The sequence below is a fragment of the Tursiops truncatus genome, chromosome X, assembly GCF_011762595.2.
Source record: "Tursiops truncatus isolate mTurTru1 chromosome X, mTurTru1.mat.Y, whole genome shotgun sequence".
NCBI lineage: Eukaryota > Metazoa > Chordata > Mammalia > Artiodactyla > Delphinidae > Tursiops > Tursiops truncatus.
This window is the reverse complement of record NC_047055.1, coordinates 90,406,673-90,426,533: the sequence shown is the minus strand read 5'-3', so window position 1 is coordinate 90,426,533 and position 19,861 is coordinate 90,406,673. Positions and strand designations below refer to the sequence as shown.

The 19,861-nt window shown below is 38.3% G+C and overlaps 1 long non-coding RNA gene across 1 annotated transcript in view; it reads right to left on the bottom strand.

Annotated features, from left to right (window-relative positions):
* Positions 1 to 19,478, bottom strand: part of LOC117310111 (uncharacterized) — a 59,344-nt gene extending 39,866 nt beyond the window's left edge. Inside the window, exon 1 of the long non-coding RNA XR_004524358.2 lies at positions 19,253 to 19,478. This is a non-coding gene — a long non-coding RNA (uncharacterized lncRNA). The remainder of the gene's footprint in view (positions 1 to 19,252) is intronic.
* Positions 19,479 to 19,861: the final 383 nt, after the last annotated feature.

Here is a 19,861-nt window from a genome sequence, read left to right as displayed (position 1 = left end):
CAAAGAAAACTACAGACCAGTATCTCTCATGAACATAGATGTAAAAATCCTCCACCAAAAAACTAGCAAATTAAGTCCAGCTATGTGTACAAAGAATTATATACTATGACCAAGGGGGATTTATTATGCAAGGCTGGATCAACATTCAAAAAGCAATCAATGTAATCCACCATATCAACAAGTAAAGAAGAAAATTCAAATGACCATATCAATTGATACAGGTAAACACATTTGACAAAATCCAACACCCATTCAAGATTTTTTAAAAAACTCTCAGCAAGTTAGGAACAGAGGGGAATTACTTGATAATGAGCATCTACAAGAAACCTACAGCTCACATCATACTTAATAGAAAAGACTAAATGTACTTCCCCTAAGATCAGGAACAAGGCAAAAATATCTGCTTTCAATACTCTTATTCAACATATTACGAGAAGTTCTACCCACTGCAATAAGGCAAGAAAAACAAGTAAAAGGGATACAGATTGGAATGGAAGAAATATAACTGTCTCTATTTGTAGGTGACAAGATTGTCTATATTTTAAAAATCCCACAGAATTTACCCCCAAAATTCTTAAAACTAATATTGAGTTCATCAGGGCCACAGGATACAAGATCAACATAAAAAATCAATCACACTTCTATATACTAACAATGAACACAGGAAACTGAAATTTAAAACATAATGTCATTTACAATCACTCCAAAGAAAACAAAACACAAAGCATGTACAGGATCTGTAAGCTGAAAATTACAAAATGCTGATGAAAAAAATCAAAGATGACCTAAAGAAATGGAGAGACATATCATGTTCATGAATTGGAAGACTCGACATAGTAAAGATGCCAATGCTCCACTAATCGATCTAAGGTTTAATACAATTCCTATCAAAATTCCGGCGAAGTTATTTGTAGACTTAGATGAACTTATTCTAAAATTCATATGGAAAGGTGCAGGCCCTGGACAAAGAAGAATCTTGACAAAGAAAAATAAAGTGGGAAAAATCACTATACCTGATATTAAGGTTTACTTTATTACTACAGTAATAAAAACAGTGTGGCATTGGCAGAGGGCTAGACATAGACCAATGGAACAGAATAGAGAACACGGAAAGAAACCCACAGAAATATGCTCAAATGATTTTTTTCCGAAGGTGTAAAAGCAATTCAGTGGAGGAAAGATACTCTTTTCAACAAATGGTGCTGGAGTAATTGAATATCCATAGGCAAAATCAAGTGAACCCTGACCTAAAGCTCACACTTTATACAAAAATTAACTCAAAACAGATCACAGACTTGAACAGAAAGTGTAAAACTACAAAACTTTAGGAAAAAAGGAAAAATGCTTCAGGATCTAGGGCTGAGCAGAGACTTAGTATCAAAGCATGATCCATAAAAGGAAAAAGATTGATAAGTTGGAACTCATCAAAATTTGAAATTTTTTTGTTCTGCAAAAGACAGTTAACAGGACAAAATGAAAAGCTACAGATTGGAAGAAAATATGTGCAAACCACATCTTAGACAAAGGGCTAGTATCTAGAATGTATAAAGAATTCTCAAAACTCAACAGTTAAAAAAACAACCCAATTAGAAACAGGCAAAAGCCATAAAAAGACATTTCACTAAGGTGGATATACAGATGGCAAATAAGCACATGAAAAGATACTCAACTCATTAGCCATCACAGAGGTAACAACTAAACCCACAATAAGATATCATTACACACCTATCAGACAGCTAAAGTGAAAAATAGTGACAACACTAAATGCTGACTAGGATGCAGAGAAACTAGATCACTCATACACTGTTGCTGCGACTGTAAAATGGTACATTTGCTCTCAAAAACAGTTTGGGAAGTTGAAAATTATTTTCACCCAGAATTTTATGGACATTCTTCTATTATCTTCAAGCTTTCCCTGGTGTTGAAAAGTCTGATGACATTCTAATTCCCATTTCTTTCCCAGGGACTCACGCCAGAGATCAGAGGATAGCTGTTTCCCCTAAAATCTCTGAAGAGCAACGAGAGTGCAGAGAACCAGCTCATTAGCCTGGGGTAATATCGGACAGCATAAGTGGAGGCTTCCGAGAAAATGGCGGAAGAGTAAGAGGCGGAGATCACCTTCCTCCCCACAGATACACCAGAAATACATCTACACGTGGAACAACTCCTACAGAACACCTACTGAACGCTGGCATAAGAACTCAGACCTCCGAAAAGGCAAGAAACCCCCCACGTACCTGGAGGGGATTCAGAGCACTGGTTAAAGGAGCTCCAGAGACGGGCGCGAGCCGCGGCTAAAAGCGTGGACCCCAGAGACAGGAATGAGGCGCTAAGGCTGCTGCTGCCGCCACCAAGAAGCCTGTCAGCCAGCACAGCTCACTCTCCACACCCCCCTTCCAGGGAGCCTGTGCAGCCCGCCACTGCCAAGGTCCCGGGATCCAGGGACAACTTCCCCAGGAGAACGTGGCGCGCCTCAGGCTGGTGCGATGTCATGCCGACCTCTGCCGCCGCAGGCCCACCTCGCACTCCGTGCCCCTCCCTCCCACCGGCCTGAGTGAGCCAGAGCCCCCGAATCAGCGGCTCCTTTAACCCCGTCCTGTCTGAGTGAAGAACAGACGCCCTCCAGCGACCTACACGCAGAGGCGGGGCCAAATCCAAAGCTGAGCCCCTGGGAGCTGTGAGAACAAAGAAGAGAAGGGGAAATCTCTCCCAGCAGCCTCCGAAGCAGCGGATTAAAGCTCCACAATCAACTTGATGTACCCTGCATCTGTGGAATACATGAATAGACAACGAATCATCCCAAATTGAGAAGGTGGACTTTGAGAGCAAGGTTTATGATTTTTTCCCCTTTTCCTCTTTTTCTGAGTGTGTATGTGTATGCTTCTGCGTGAGATTTTGTCTGTATAGCTTTGCTTCCACCATTTGTCCAAGGATTCTATCCGTCCGTTTTTTTTTCTTAATAATTACTTTTTATTTTAATAACTTTATTTTATTTTACTTTATCATCGTCCATTCTTTCCTTCTTTCCCTCCTTCAGACAACGAACCATCACAAATTGAGGAGGTGGACTTTGAGAGCAAGATTTATGATTTTTTTCCCCTTTTCCTCTTTTTGTGAGTGTGCATGTGTATGCTTCTATGTGAGAATTTGTATAGCTTTGCTTCCACCATTTGTCATAGGGCTCTATCCGTCCGTTTTTTTAAATTTTTTTCTCAATAATTATTTTATTTTAATAACTTTATTATATTTTGTCTTACTTTATTTTATTTTACTTTATCTTCTTTCTTTCTTTTTGCCTTCCTTCCCTCCTTCCTTCTTTCCTCCCTCCCTCCCTCCTTTCTTTCTTTCTCTCTTTCGTTCTTTCTTTCTTTCTTTCCTTCTACTTCTACTGACTCCTTCTTTCTACTTTTTCTCCCTTTTATTCTCAGACATGTGGATGAAAGGCTCTTGGTGCTGCAGCCAGGAGTCAGTGCTGTACCTCTGAGGTGGGAGAGCGAACTTCAGGACACTGGTCCACAAGAGACCTCCCAGCTACACATAATATCAAATGGCAAAAATCTCCCAGAGATCTCCATCTCAACACCAGCACCCAGCTTCACTCAACGACCAGCAAGCTAAGTGCTGAACATCCTATTCCAAACAACTAGCAAGACAGGAACACTACCCCACCTGTTAGCAGAGAGGCTGCCAAAAATCATAATAACTCCACAGACACCCCAAAACACACCACCAGACGTGGACCTGCCCACCAGACAGACAAAATCCAGCCTCATCCACCAGAACACAGGCACTAGTCCCCTCCACCAGGAAGCCTACACAACCCACTGAACAAACCTTAGCCACTGGGGACAGACACCAAAAACAACGGGAACTACGAACCCGCAGCCTGCAAAAAGGAGACCCCAAACACAGTAAGATAAGCAAAATGAGAAGACAGAAAAACACACAGCAGATGAAGGGGCAAGATAAAAACCCACCAGACCTAACAAATGAAGAGGAAATAGGCAGTCCACCTGAAAAAGAATTCAGAATAATGATAGTAAAGACGATCCAAAATCTAGGAAATAGAACAGACAAAATGCAAGAAACATTCAACAAGGACCTAGAAGAACTAAAGATGAAACAAGCAATGATGAACAACATAAATGAAATTAAAAATACTCTAGATGGGATCAATAGCAGAATAACTGAGGCAGAAGAACGGATAAGTGACCTGGAAAATAAAATAGTGGAAATAACTACTGCAGAGCAGAATAAAGAAAAAAGAATGAAAAGAACTGAGGACAGTCTCAGAGACCTCTGGGACAACATTAAATGCACCAACATTCGAATTATAGGGGTTCCAGAAGAAGAAGAGAAAAAGAAAGGGACTGAGAAAATATTTGAAGGGATTATAGTTGAAAACTTCCCTAATATGGGAAAGGAAATAGTTAATCAAGTCCAGGAAGCACAGAGAGGCCCATACAGGATAAATCCAAGGAGAAATACGCCAAGACACATATTAATCAAACTGTCAAAAAGTAAATACAAAGAAAACATATTAAAAGCAGCAAGGGAAAAACAACAAATACCACACAAGGGAATCCCCATAAGGTTAACAGCTGATCTTTCAGCAGAAACTCTGCAAGCCAGAAGGGACTGGCAGGACATATTTAAAGTGATGAAGGAGAAAAACCTGCAACCAAGATTACTCTACCCAGCAAGGATCTCATTCAGATTTGATGGAGAAATTAAAACCTTTACAGACAAGCAAAACCTGAGAGAGTTCAGCACCACCAAACCACCTCTACAACAACTGCTAAAGGAACTTCTCTAGGCAAGAAACACAAGAGAAGGAAAAGACCTACAATAACGACCCAAAAACAATTTAGAAAATGGGAATAGGAACATACATATCAATAATTACCTTAAATGTAAATGGACTACATGCTCACACCAAAAGACACAGATTGGTTGAATGGATACAAAAACAAGACCCATATATTTGCTGTCTACAAGAGACCCACTTCAGACCTGGAGACACATACAGACTGAAAGTAAGGGGATGGAAAAAGATATTTTATGCAAATGGAAACCAAAAGAAAGCTGGAGTAGCAATTCTCATATCACACAAAATAGACTTTAAAGACTATTACAAGAGACAAAGAAGGACACTACATAATGATCAAGGGATCGATCCAAGAAGAAGATATAACAATTGTAAATATTTATGCACCCAACATAGGAGCACCTCAATACATAAGGCAAATACTAACAGCCATAAAAGGGGAAATCGACAGTAACACATTCATAGTAGGGAACTTTAACACCCCACTTTCATCAATGGACAGATCATCCAAAATGAAAATAAATAAGAAAACACAAGCTTTAAATGATACATTAAACAAGATGGACTTAATTGATATTTATAGGACATTCCATCCAAAAACAACAGAATACACATTTTTCTGCAGTGCTCATGGAACATTCTCCAGGATAGATCATATCTTGGGTCACAAATCAAGCCTTGGTAAATTTAAGAAAATTGAAATTCTATCAAGTACCTTTTCCGACCACAACGCTATGAGACTAGATATCAATTACAGGAAAAGACCTGTAAAAAATACAAACACATGGAGGCTAAACAATACACTACTTAAAAACGAAGTGATCACTGAAGAAATCAAAGAGGAAATAAAAAAATACCTAGAAACAAATGACAATGGAGACACGATGACCCAAAACCTATGGGATGCAGCAAAAGCAGTTCTAAGAGGGAAGTTTATAGCAATACAAGCCTACCTTTAGAAACAGGAAACATCTTGAATAAACAACCTAACCTTGCACTTAAAGCAATTAGAGAAAGAAGAACAAAAACCCCAAAGTTAGCAGAGGAAAGAAATCATAAAAATCAGATCAGAAATAAATGAAAAAGAAATGAAGGAAACGATAGCAACGATCAATAAAACTAAAAGCTGGTTCTTTGAGAAGATAAACAAAATTGATAAACCATTAGCCAGAGTCATCAAGAAAAAAAGGGAAAAGACTCAAATCAATAGAATTAGAAATGAAAAAGGAGAAGTAACAACTGACACTGCACAAATACAAAAGATCATGAGAGATTACTACAAGCAACTCTATGCCACTAAAATGGACAACCTGGGAGAAATGGACAAATTCTTAGAAATGCACAACCTGCCAAGACTGAATCAGGAAGAAATAAAAATATGAACAGACCAATCACAAGAACTGAAATTGAAACTGTGATTAAAAATCTTCCAACAAACAAAAGCCCAGGACCAGATCGCTTCACAGGCACATTCTATCAAACATTTAGAGAAGAGCTAACACCTATCCTTCTCAAACTCTTCCAAAATATAGCAGAGGGAGGAGCACTCCCAAACTCATTCTACGAGGCCACCATCACCCTGATACCAAAACCAGACAAGGATGTCACAAAGAAAGAAAACTACAGGCCAATATCACTGATGAGCATAGATGCAAAATCCTCAACAAAATACTAGCAAACAGAATCCAACAGCACATTAAAAGGATCATATCCCATGATCAAGCGGGGTTTATTCCAGGAATGCAAGGATTCTTCAATATATGCAAATCAATCAACGTGATACACCATATTAACAAGTTGAAGGAGAAAAACCATATGATCGTCTCAATAGATGCAGAGAAAGTTTTTGACAAAATTCAACACCTATTTATGAAAAAAACCCTGCAGAAAGTAGGCAAAGAGGAAACTTTCCACAACATAATAAAGGCCATATATGACAAACCCACAGCCAACATCATCCTGAATGGTGAAAAACTGAAAGCATTTCCACTAAGATCAGGAACAAGACGAGGCTGCCCACTCTCACCACTCTTATTCAACATAGTTTTGGAAGTTTTAGCCACAGCAATCAGAGAAGAAAAGGAAATAAAAGGAATCCAAATCGGAAAAGAAGAAGTAAAGCTGTCAATGTTTGCAGATGACATGATACTATACATAGAGCAGAAAACTACTAGAGCTAATCAATGAATTTGGTAAAGTAGCAGGATACAAAATTAATGCACAGAAATCTCTGGCATTCCTGTACACTAATGATGAAAAATCTGAAAGTGAAATCAAGAAAACACTCTCATTTACCATTGCAAGAAAACGAATAAAATATTTAGGAATAAACCTACCTAAGGAGACAAAAGACCTGTATGCAGAAAATTATAAGACACTGATGAACGAAATTAAAGATGATACAAATAGATGGAGAGATATACCATGTTCTTGGATTGGAAGAATCAACATTGTGAAAATGATTATACTATCCAAAGCAATCTACAGATTCAATGCAATCCCTATCAAACTACCACTGGCATTTTTCACAGAACTAGAGCAAAAGATTTCACAATTTGTAGGGAAACACAAAGGACCCCGAATAGCCAAAGCAATCTTGAGAACGAAAAATGGAGCTGGAGGAATCAGGCTCCCTGACTTCAGACTATACTACAAAGCTACAGTAATCAAGACAGTAAGGTACTGGCACAAAAACAGGAATATAGATCAATGGAACAGGATAGAAAGCCCAGAGATAAACCCACACACCTATGGTCACCTTATCTTTGATAAAGGAGGCAGGAATGTACAGTGGAGAAAGGACAGCCTCTTCAATAAGTGGTTCTGGGAAAACTGGACAGGTACATGTAAAAGTATGAGATTAGATCACTCCCTAACAGCATACAAAAAACTAAGCTCAAAATGGATTAAAGACCTAAATGTAAGGCCAGAAACTATCAAACTGCAAGAGGAAAACATAGGCAGAACACTATGACATAAATCACAGCAAGATCCTTTTTGACCCACCTCCTAGAGAAATGGAAATAAAAACAAAAATAAACAAATGGGACCTAATGAAACTTCAAAGCTTTTGCACAGCAAAGGAAACCATAAACAAGACCAAAAGACAACCCTCAGAATGGGAGAAAATATTTGCCAATGAAGCAACTGACAAAGGATTAATCTCCAAAATTTATAAGCAGCTCATGCAGCTTAATAACAAAAAAACAAACAACCCAATCGAAAAATGGGCAGAAGACCTAAATAGACATTCCTCCAAAGAAGATATACAGACTGCCAACAAACACAGGAAAGAATGCTCAACATCACTAATCATTAGAGAAATGCAAATCAAAACTACAATGAGATATCATCTCACACCAGTCAGAATGGCCATCATCAAAAAGTCTAGAAACAATAAATGCTGGAGAGAGTATGGAGAAAAAGGAACCCTCTTGCACTGTTGGTGGGAATGTAAATTGATACAGCCACTGTGGAGAACAGTATGGAGGTTCCTTAAAGAACTACAAATAGAACTACCATATGACCCAGCAATCCCACTACTGGGCATATACCCTGAGAAAACCATAATTCAAAAAGAGTCATGTACCAAAATATTCATTGCAGCTCTATTTACAATAGCCCGCAGATGGAAACAAGCTAAGTGTCCATCATTGGATGAATGGATAAAGAAGATGTGGCACATATATACAATGCAATATTACTCAGCCATAAAAAGAAACGAAATTGAGCTATTTGTAATGAGGTGGATGGACCTAGAGTCTGTCATACAGAGTGAAGTAAGTCAGAAAGAAAAAGACAAACACCGTATGCTAACACATATATATGGAATTTAAGAAAAAAAAATGTCATGAAGAAGCTAGGGGTAAGGCAGAAATAAAGACGCAGACCTACTAGAGAATGGACTTGAGGATATGGGGAGGGGTAAGGGTAAGCGGTGACAAAGCGAGAGAGAGGCACGGACATATATACACTACCAAACGTAAGGTAGATAGCTAGTGGGAAGCAGCCGCATAGCACAGGGATATCAGCTCGTGCTTTGTGATCACCTGGAGGGGTGGGATAGGGATGGTGGGAGGGAGGGAGACGCAAGAGGGAAGAGATACGGGAACATATGTATATATATAACTGATTCATTTTGTTGTAAAGCAGAAACTAACACACCATTGTAAAGCAATTATACTCCAATAAAGATGTAAAAAATAAATAAATAAAGTAAATTAAAAAAAAAATCTCCACCATCCAGCAAATGTGGGACAAAAAAAAAAACACTAAAAAGTTTTAAAGAAAGGGATGCTAAGGCTGAGGAGAACATCTAGACTCACAGGTTTGAGTCTGTGGCTGGTGTGGCAAACAAAGTTTCCTGGTTCCCAGCAGCCATTAATTGCTCCCTTTTCTCTTTCCCAGCTCAAAAAATAGATGGTGAAAAATCAAGTTCCCAATGTCCCTTGTAGCAAAGGATAGCCATGTGACTCAAGTTTAGCCAATAAGATGTAGAAATAAGGGTAATAAGGCTAGAAACCTAATGGGGGACTGAGAAACATTTTGTTTTCTGATATAAGAGCCTTCCCCCACCCCTCCTTCCTGCTTGTCCTGAACACTGTTGTAAGAAGTTGTGATGTCCAGAACTGAGGCAACCATTTTGCAACCATGAGGTCACAAGCCTAAGAAAGTAAAGCCAACATTCTGAAGATGGCAAAATGGAGAGAGAAAAAGAATCTGAGTGTCCTAAGTGACATAGCTATAAAGTTCAGGACAGAATACAAAAATGACCGAAGTTAGGTGTTTGATCCCTGAATAGGCAAAGTGACTCTAATTTCTGAAATGCAAATTAACATGTAGGAATAGCAATGGAGTTTTATGTCATTTCCAAAGTTATGAATAGCAGCTTCAAGAAGTGGCCCAGGGATTCTCTGATGGCGCAGTGGTTGAGAGTCCGCCTGCTGATGCAGGGGACACGGGTTCGTGCCCCGGTTCGGGAAGATCCCACATGCTGCAGAGTGGCTGGGCCCGTGAGCCATGGCCGCTGAGCCTGCACGTCCAGAGCCTGTGCTCCTCAACGGGAGAGGCCACAACAGTGAGAGGCCCGTGTACTGCCAAAAAAAAAAAAAAAGTGACCCAGTCTTAAATCATGTGATTTCAAGGACATTTCAATAGTTACCAGGAACAAGTAACAGAAAACTAAATCAAAACCATCCTGTGACCTGGCACAGTAAACACCTATTGTTTGTCCAGCAATTCCCCACCACCAACTCCTTTCTTTGGCTATTTATTTTTTTAACAGTTTCACTGAGGTATAATTTATGTGTCATATGGTAGTTCTAATTTTAGTTTTTTTGAGGAACCTCCATACTGTTTTCCATAGTGGCTTACATTCCCACCAAGAGTGTACAAAGGGTTCCCTTTTCTCCATATCCTTGCCAACATTTGTTACTTGTGTTCTATTTGATGATAGCATTCTAAGAGGTGTGAGGTGATATCTCATTGTAGTTTTGATTTGCATTTCTCTGATGATCAGCAATGTTGAGCATATTTTTCATGTGCCTGTTGGCCATCTGTATGTCTTCTTTGGAAAAATGTCTATTTATGTCTATTCTGCCCATTTTTAATTTGGGTTATTTGTTTTTTTGATATTGAGTTACACGAGCTGTTTATCTATTTTGGATATTAGTCCCTTAACTGAGTATAGAGCCAAAGAAAATGAAAACACTAATTCAAAAAGATACATGCACCCTAATGTTCATAGCAGCATTATTTACAATAGTCAAGATGTAGAAGCAAACTGTGTCTATCATAAATTTCAATCATTTAAAATATACAATACAAAGGAGTTTACTATGATTACAAAGTTGCACAATCTTCGCCATAATCTAATTTCAGAACACTTTCATCATCCCAAAAAGAAACCCCATACCCATTAGCAGTCGCTCCCCACTTCCTCCCTTCCCCCACACAGGTCTAGGCAACGATTAATCTTTCTGTCACTATAGATTTGCCTATTCTGTACATTTCACATAAATGGGATCATACAATATATAGTCTTTTGCATATCGCTTGTGGTATAATGTTTTTGAGGTTCATCTATGTTGTGGTATGTATCAATATTTCATTCCTTGTTCTGGCTAAATAATATTCCATTGTATTGATATACCACATTTTGTTTATCCATTCGCCAGCTGATGGACATTTGGGTTGTTTCTACTTTTTGGCTATTATGAATAATGCTGTTATGAACATTCATGTACACATTTTTTGTGGACATATGTTTTCTTTTCTCTTGGGTCTATACCTAGGAGTGCTGTATCATATAGTAACTCTATGTTTAAACTTTCGTGGAACTGCAGACTTTTCCATAGCAGCAGCACTATTATACATTCCTACCAGCAACATAAGAGTGTTTCAATTACTACACATCCTTGGCAACACTTGGTATTGTCTGTTTTGTTATAGCCATTCTAGTGAGTGTGAAGTAATATCTCATTGTGGTTTTAATTTCCATCTCTCTAATGCCTAATGATATTGAGCATCTTTTCATGTGTTTATTGGATATTTGAGCATCTTTGGAGTAATGTCTACTCAGATCTTTTGCCCATTTTTAACTGGATTATTTATCTCTTTATTGTTGAGTTTTTAGAGTTCTTTATATATACTGGATATAAATCCCTCATCATATATATGCTTTGCAACTATTTTCTCCCTGTAAAATAACTGTAGTTGCCTTTTCAGTTTTCTGATGGTTTCTTCTGAAGCACAACTTTGGCTATTTATTTCAGCATTATTTATAATAGTAAAAGCCTGGAAATAATACAACTATACATCAAGAGGGGATGAGTTAAACAAACTATGGTATGTCCACACAATGGAGTACTATGTAGCTACAAATGGAATACACATTCCAATGGAATGAGTATAGCTCTGCATACGACTATTAAGAAATCTCCAAGATATACCTGTTAAAACGAAAAATGGAAGGTGCAAGAGAATACGTAGAGTATGCTATCATTTATTTAATAGGCCATGTAATGATAATGTAAATGATAGGCCATGTAAATATAGTTAAGAATTTGCTATTTTAAAAAACAAAAACAAAAAAGGAAGGATAACCCAAGCTAAATAGTTTTTTTTTTAATGTTACTTCTAGAGTGAGTGAGGGAGGGAACAAGACTGAAGGGACAGGGAGAAAAGCTAGGACTTGTCTGAATGCGCCTCACTTTGTAAATTTGACTTTGAAACCACAGAAATGTTTTACTTTTACATTATAATAAAACAAAAAAATTTAAGTTAAAACTGAAATGCAACAATCAACCTAACTGGGTATTGAGTTGGTGACTTAACCATACTTAAATGAAATTAAAACCCAATAATTTGACCATACATTCCTAGGGGGATAAATCCTAAAAACAATAAGAAATACAAAGAAATCTTAACCTATTTTCAAAACTCAAATTGTTAATAATAACGTTATTATTTCTCAAAAACTATTATATGGATATATATTTTTATTTATGGTAGGATAAAGCAAGTAATGTCCTTATGAATCAAGATTTTCAATGTAAGTAAAAGATAAATAAAGAATCAAAGAAGTTAAATAAAATTCCTATAATCCTTACTTAGCATTTCAAATATCAGTGTGGATTCATGTGGTATTTTATCTTTAAAAATGTATACATATTTTCTAGCCTTGTTTCAAGAGAATGAAAATTCAAGCCATAGACTGGGAGAAAATATTTGTAAACCACATATTCAACAACGGACTTGTATCTGGAATATATAAAGAACTCTCAAAACTCAACAGTAAGGAAACAACTCAATTAAAGATGGGCAAAAGACACAAACACACATTTCACCAAAGAGGATATACGGATGGCAAATAAGCACATGAAAAGATGTTCAACATCATTCCTAAGCCATTAGGGAAATAAAAGTTTAAATCAGGATGAGTTACCACTATACACCTATGAGATTGGCTAGAATCCAAATACTGCCCATGCCAAATGCTCTCGAGAATCCGGAAGAACAGGAACTCTCAATTGTTGCTGGTGAGAACGCAAAATGGTACAGCCACTTTGGAAGACTGTTCAGCAATTTCTTATAAAATTAAACATACACCTATGGCCAGTTCCAAATTTACATGAAAATCAAGGATCCTGCCATTCATAGGAAAGCAGTGAGCATTTTGCTGCAGTTTTCAACTTCTCACATATATAAGCAAAGCTTTCCTTGTTTAACAAGTATCAAGAGAAAGGTGAGAAATCTTCTCATTTCAGTTGAAAATGAAATCTGTGAGTGCTTATCTCAAATTTGACTCAGAATTACGTGTCTATGTGGCAAAATACAAGCATCGGTTTCACACTGAAGAGCTAATTTTTATTCTTTATTTTTAGTTTAAAAAATCATATTCTTGTGTATATAGGTCTACAAGGAGATTAAGATTATAATGATTGTATAACTGCCTATATTTGAGCCTGATCATGCCAGTCAGTAAAAAAACCTTAATTTTTAGGTCTCACATAAAATTGTGTCTTAGGCTCTATTTTTATTCATATTGCTTTGTCAATATGATTTTAGTAGCTTTGCTTATTTAACACTGTCTATATTTTCATGTTGTAAACAGCATTAATTAAAATGAATTTATAACCTTAATTTAAATTAAATCAACTGAACCTACTTTTTGAAAAAGTAAATCCCACCTTGGATTAAAACAGTTATTTAACAGAAATGTATGATGCTGCCTTATGAATTTTTTTAATGTATGAAAAGGAAACAAAGGAAAGCTAAGCTTAACTACCTGTTTGTTTCTCAAGAAAACCTGGCTAAAAGTCATTTTTTGTTTTAAATAAGGGAGAAAACTACTCTTGCTCATACCATTATACCACATTTCATACCTTACGGCACCCTCTACAGTAGAAACTCTGAGAGGATTTTTAGGCCTACCTGAATAAGGAGAAAAGAGGAGAAATCAAGTAGGAAATTTTACAATACAACAAGAAAGAAACCCTTGACATTTCCCCTAGTACACTCCCACTGGTGTTAGAGTTGAGATCCCTTGTGAGAAAAGGAAACCACACAGACTAGGTTAATTAATTTGCTGAAATCAACAAATCCACAGAAAACTATTACTCTTTACTCAAAAAGACAATTATTATGGGATCACTACATCTACAACTCATGGATCATGCTAAGGTACCATGGGCTATAGAAATCATCTTTATGCAGGAGTTCTCCAAGACCTGAAAATCATTTCAAAGGTTCCTCTGGGGTAAAAAGATTGTGGGATGATGAAAATATGTTGGAACTAGTTAGATAGAGGTGACAGTTGCAAAACACTGTGAATGTACTAAATGCCACTGAATTGTACACTTTGAAATGGTTAATGGTTTACTTTATGTTATGTGAATTGTACCTTAATAAAAAACAAAAAAACACTGAGAAAGGCTGACTAGGATCAGTTGAGACTTCCTGAAGGGTAAGAGACTAGATTTGGCCTTGAAGGATGTTGAAGATCAGAATTTAAATCAGAGGCAAGAACTGGTGGAGATGGCTCTAACGAGAGTGTTTTTCAAACGCTGACTGCCACAATAACAAACAGATTTTAGCGCAACCCAGTTCACGTACACACATGACAGAAACAAAAGTTCATGAAACAATACTTACTCTTCCCAAGCATAATACACTGATTCTTTTATTCTATTCTACCGTATTCTGTTTATTTTTTTTTTCCTTTTTCTTTTTCCTAAATCCTGGTCATGATTCATTAAATTGATCTCACAAAATGAGTGACAAACTCTAATGGCCTGGGGTCTCAGGTTAAGGGCTTTGGACCTGATGCAGGTTATTTTAAGGCCATGGAATTGACCACTAAGAACATAGTCAGGAATCTGCCGGCAGAATTTTAGGCTGGAAAACCCTCTACCTTGTGAATAAAGTGATTGTTTTACGATTATATTTGTCACTGAGCTAAACTTAGATTGGCTTAGCTAACACCACACAATGAAATCAATATGTGTACTATGTAGTACTCATAGTTTTTCTCTCTCAGTTGTTTATCATTTAAATTGCTGGTAAATTTCCCAAAGAGTGATTTTTCCTACATTAATATATAGGCTTATAGTAATCTAGATAAAAATAAATTTCAAGGTATTTCTGTAAGAGAGACAGTTTCTAAATATGTTTTATTTTACTGTTGTGAATTCAAAAAATTTCTTTTTCTTCTTAAGGAAACAGTTGCTTCACTATAAGTTAGAGGATGGACTATTTACGACAAACCCTCCTAAGATGGTGGCGAGGTAGCTTCATAAAAAACAGAAAGTGTGCTCCTCATTATTCATTAGAGACATTCAGGATCAGCTACACAACCATCTGTCTAAAATGCTGTAGAAAGGATTTTCAGCTTTGGCTGGAAGTGTCCCTTTTAACTTTAATATCCTATCATTCTTGACAATATGCCTGAGATTCTCTTAGCTCAATACAAATCCAGCATGTAAATTCTTGGAAAAAAGATACTTCGGGTCTGGAATTGTGATCTTTCCCTAAGGTTTGCAATTAATTCACATCAGAATAATTTTAACGTCATCAGTGATACAAATGCTTATATTTTAGAAAGCACAATACTTCTTGTATTTCAGATATAGAAGGAGAGGTTGCACATCACCTAGCTGTGGACAGAAACCAATCTATCGCTCCTGACTGACTACCAGCAGCTAATTAAGGGGGGGAGCAAGTTCTTTTTTTAATTTCTAAGAAAAAGCGTAAAAGTTAGTTAGCTTGTGTTATAATTTTAAACCCAAACAGCCAGTAATTATGCTATCTCCAGGAGGCCAAGGTTTTTCTCTCAATAATTTAATTAAGCAGACAAAGCTCTGTAATAGGCAGGAGGGAGGCGGGGATAGAAAGGCCAGATTTGGCTTTACTGACTCTCTGACCATTCTGTGTCAGAGAACATCCAATCTTTTAACTAAGTGCAAGGTTTTAAAAATATCAATTTTTTGGCAACACATAGCACCTTTAACCTCAAGGCTAGTGTAACAATTTTTTTAATGCAGCCACCTGCTTTGGGCACATACTAGGACACTCAGTATATAAATACTGATTTGTTGAATGACAGCCCAAGGTATCTAATAAGTATACTGTCATTCTCTAGTTCTCACACACACACACCCTCCTATTGGTCTGAGGCATGAAGTAAATAAATATTTTTTTAAATACACTCACAAGTCTAGAAGCAGACCCACACATATTTTGGATACTTGACTTATGACAAAAGTAGCTCTGCGGAGAAGTGGAGAAAAGGTGGCCATTTCTAAAAAACGTATTAAGGACAACAGAACCCAAATGGAGTTGCTTATGCTAAGCCCCATGTTACCAATCTGAAATTCAACTTAGTTACAGTTTCAGCTCTCCCAGAAATAGAATCTTAAACCAATCAACCATGAGTCTCCTAATCAGCATTAGTTAGGTAATCTGCCTGAGAAACCCCTGCCATTCCCTATAAGGAAAGTAACCTTACAATAACCAATCCGATTTTTTGCCTAGTACAACTTCCCTACAAAATCTCTTGCCTTGTATAGCTCTTCAGAGCTCCTTTCCATCTGCCTGATTCATTAATCACTGAATAAAGCCAGTAAAGCTCTTCAAAATTTACTCAGAATTGTGTTCTTTAACAAATGGCTCTGGGTTAACTGAATATCCACATGGGGAAAAATACAACCTGACCCCTCTACCTCTTTTCATACACACACACGAAAATGTATTCTAGTTAGATTATAGGTCTAAACATGAAAGGTAAAAACAACGAAATTTCCAGATGACACAGGAAAATATCATCATGACTTGGTGTAAGGAACTATTTCTTAAATAGGAAACCAAAGGCACTAATTTAAAGGAAAAATTCTTCATCAAAAACATCATTAAGAGAGTAAAAAGGCCAACCACAGACTAAAAGACACCTATAACACAAATATCTGACAAAGGAGTCATATCCAAAATCTATGTAGAACTCCTACAAATCACTAAGAAAAGGGCAGGCAACCCACCAGAGATTAGACAAACGACAAATAGACACCACACAAAAGACAATATCCAAATGACCAATAAATGTGTGAAATGTGCTCAATTTCGTTAGGAATCAGAGAATCGTGGATTAAAACGACAGAGTCACACTACGCCCACTGACCAAAACAACTAAAATTTAAGAGACTAACAATATCAAGTGTTAGAAAGGCTATGGAGCAACAGGAACATAAAATGCTGGTGGGAATTTAAATTGGGATAAGCGCTGTGACAGCATCCACCAAAGCTGAACATAAGAATGCCATTTGAAAAATTAAAAATTAAAAAAATATATTAAAAAAAGAACTTTACTAAAAACAAAAAAAAAGAATACCATTTGATCTGGCAATTGTACTGAGAAACATGAACAGGAATAGTCCCAGCAAAGTATTCTTAATAACCCCAAACAAACCAAATCTCTATCAAGAGTAAAATGTGTACATAAATGATGTCATACTCATACAGTGGAATACTCTAGAGCAATGAAAACATACAAACTATCTCTAAAGACAGCCACATGAACAAATCCCACAAACAATGTTGAGCTTAAAAAAAAAAAAAGCCAGTCACAAAAGAATAAAAACCGGACATTTGCACTGACAGAAATTTCAAAAGCAAGCCAAACCGAACTATAGTGGTAGCAGCCAGGAGAGGGGTTGCCTTTGGAGAATAGAGAAGGGGTAAAGACCAGAAAGGGTCATAGGTAGGGTTGCCATGTAAAATACAAGCTGCTCAGTTAAATTTGAATTTCAGATAAACAACAAAGAATCTTTTAATATATGTAGATCCCATGCAATATTTGGGACATGTATTTTTACTTGGTAAATCCGGCAACCCTAGTCAACGTTGATGCTTTGGGAGTCCTGGTAATATTTTCTATTTTGATGTTCATTCTGTGATCATCCATTGTGCACTTTTCTGTATATGTGTTATACTTCACAAATTTTTAAAAAAGCAAAAGTACACTCAGTGCAGCCTTGCAGATTTTAAAATATCTCATTCAACCCCTGTTCTTCCTTCCCACCCTTAGTCACTGCATGTGAGAGCTGTGGATCTGAAGTGTTGCTAGGCCCAAAGCTGTGGGATCTACGTTCAATTTTGATTACAATTACTTTTACACAGCATGCTTCTTTACTTCTGGAATCTTTTTTCATGCCCTGCCTTTCAGGGGTCTTACTTAATTTGTGTGACTGGCTTAATCTTACCAAAGGGCAACGTTAGGTTGGAAGGCCAGCCTCTACACGTCAGCCAAGAAATGCACAAACCAGTGGTCAAGAAACAAGTTGAACTGGCCAGCTAACCTGTGGGGGTCAGAGTGCAGTGGCCTGAAGCTATAAAGATAAGAGGTACTTTAGGGCCAACAACTTGGATGCAGACACTGTTCAGGATCCAGAAAGTCGAATGCTTCAATCTGCTGCCTGCTTTCTAAACTTAACAGAGGTTTACACAAATACCTTGAGTGGCTCCAGCAAGTTCCCTCCCATCAGTGTATTACTTACCTACTTCCTACAGACACAACTGGAAAACCCAAGTAAAGAGTAGTGACCAGTGCAAACAAAAACCTGAATCATTTTCCTGCTGTGGTTTAAATAAGATGCTATTTACTGGCAAAAGTTCTTGCATGCTCAGGGTTTTTAATGTTGTTGTGTTGTGTCGTTTGGTACTTTCATCTTGTTTCGAAATGAGCCATTCCCAATTCTAAATGAAGAAAGAACTCCAACTTTGGATCCTTCACTATAAAGTTTAGGATAAACTTTATAGGCAGGTGGAACCCTTATCTGCCCCCTACCAGCCTTGAGAGTGCCAGGTTTCTTCACTCTAATAGCAAACTCTTTCACAAAGGGTATTAAGGATCGTGATTAGGCTCCTGGGCTGTGGAGACTGGTTGCCTGGAGGGAACCCAGCTTCACCACTGAGATTGAGTAGCTCTGGCCAGTGAGTGACTGACTCATCACTCTGTGCCTCAGTTTCCTCCACTGAAAAATGGGAATTAAAAATAGTAGCTAATACAAAGGGCTGTTGGGAACATCTAATGCTGTGTAAGGTGATTAAAGCACAGCTCCTGGCACACCTTCAACGCTCAACGATGATTATCATCATCAACCTACCATCGGCTACCTTCGAGGGTCCTAACACCTATAAGGACTCTACTTCTGTATCTAACGTAGGAAAAGTATCCAGATGCAGCTGGGGAGAGGGGGAAGGGGAGGTAGAGAGTAAGGGTTCCACCAGCCTACAAATTTTGGTCCAAGCTGCGCCCCGTCCACAGAAGGCGAAGCAGCGTCACGAGGCCTCCAGTAGGGGCCGGGGGAGTGTCCACACCTGGACCCCAGACTGCGGCCGGGACCTCTGACCTCGGGCGCCCTCACTACTCACGTTGCGGTTGAAGCTGTGGCCCGGCAGCAGCGGCAGCGCCATGGCTCTGAGCGTCCGAGGGTCAAGGGGCCGAGAAGAGGGGCCGGCAGGCAGCTGCCACCCTGCAGCCGCGCTGTTTGACCCCCGACCCCACGTTACCTAGAGACCGAAATAGGTGTCACGAAAGGAGAAGGGGCTTCGACAGGCCGGGAGCTCGGGGCGGGGCCGGGGCGGGGCTAGGGGAAAAGCTCCCCGCCCGCACCTCCCCCCGCCCACCCCACCCACTCAGCCGGGTACGGGTCTCCCGAGGCTTTTCTCTCTACACACATTGTGCAAACACAAAGGCTGACGACCGCACCATTCCCCGCCCCCGGGGCTCGCTGGTTTAACCCTTGGATAGGGCTCAAAGCCTTTCATGTACTGAAGCTCCTCTGTTGCTTGCACATTTCTTGCCATTTGGTTATTAAATTTAGTTCAAACACACAGAAAAGTGCAGAAAATAAGATGACACCCGGGTGCTCACAGAAATGTAACACCAGTGAATGTTACATTTACATCAGCTTTAATTTTGTAATCAAAAGGTTCCAGATGAATCCAAAGCCACACATACCCCCATCTGTCTCCCCACCC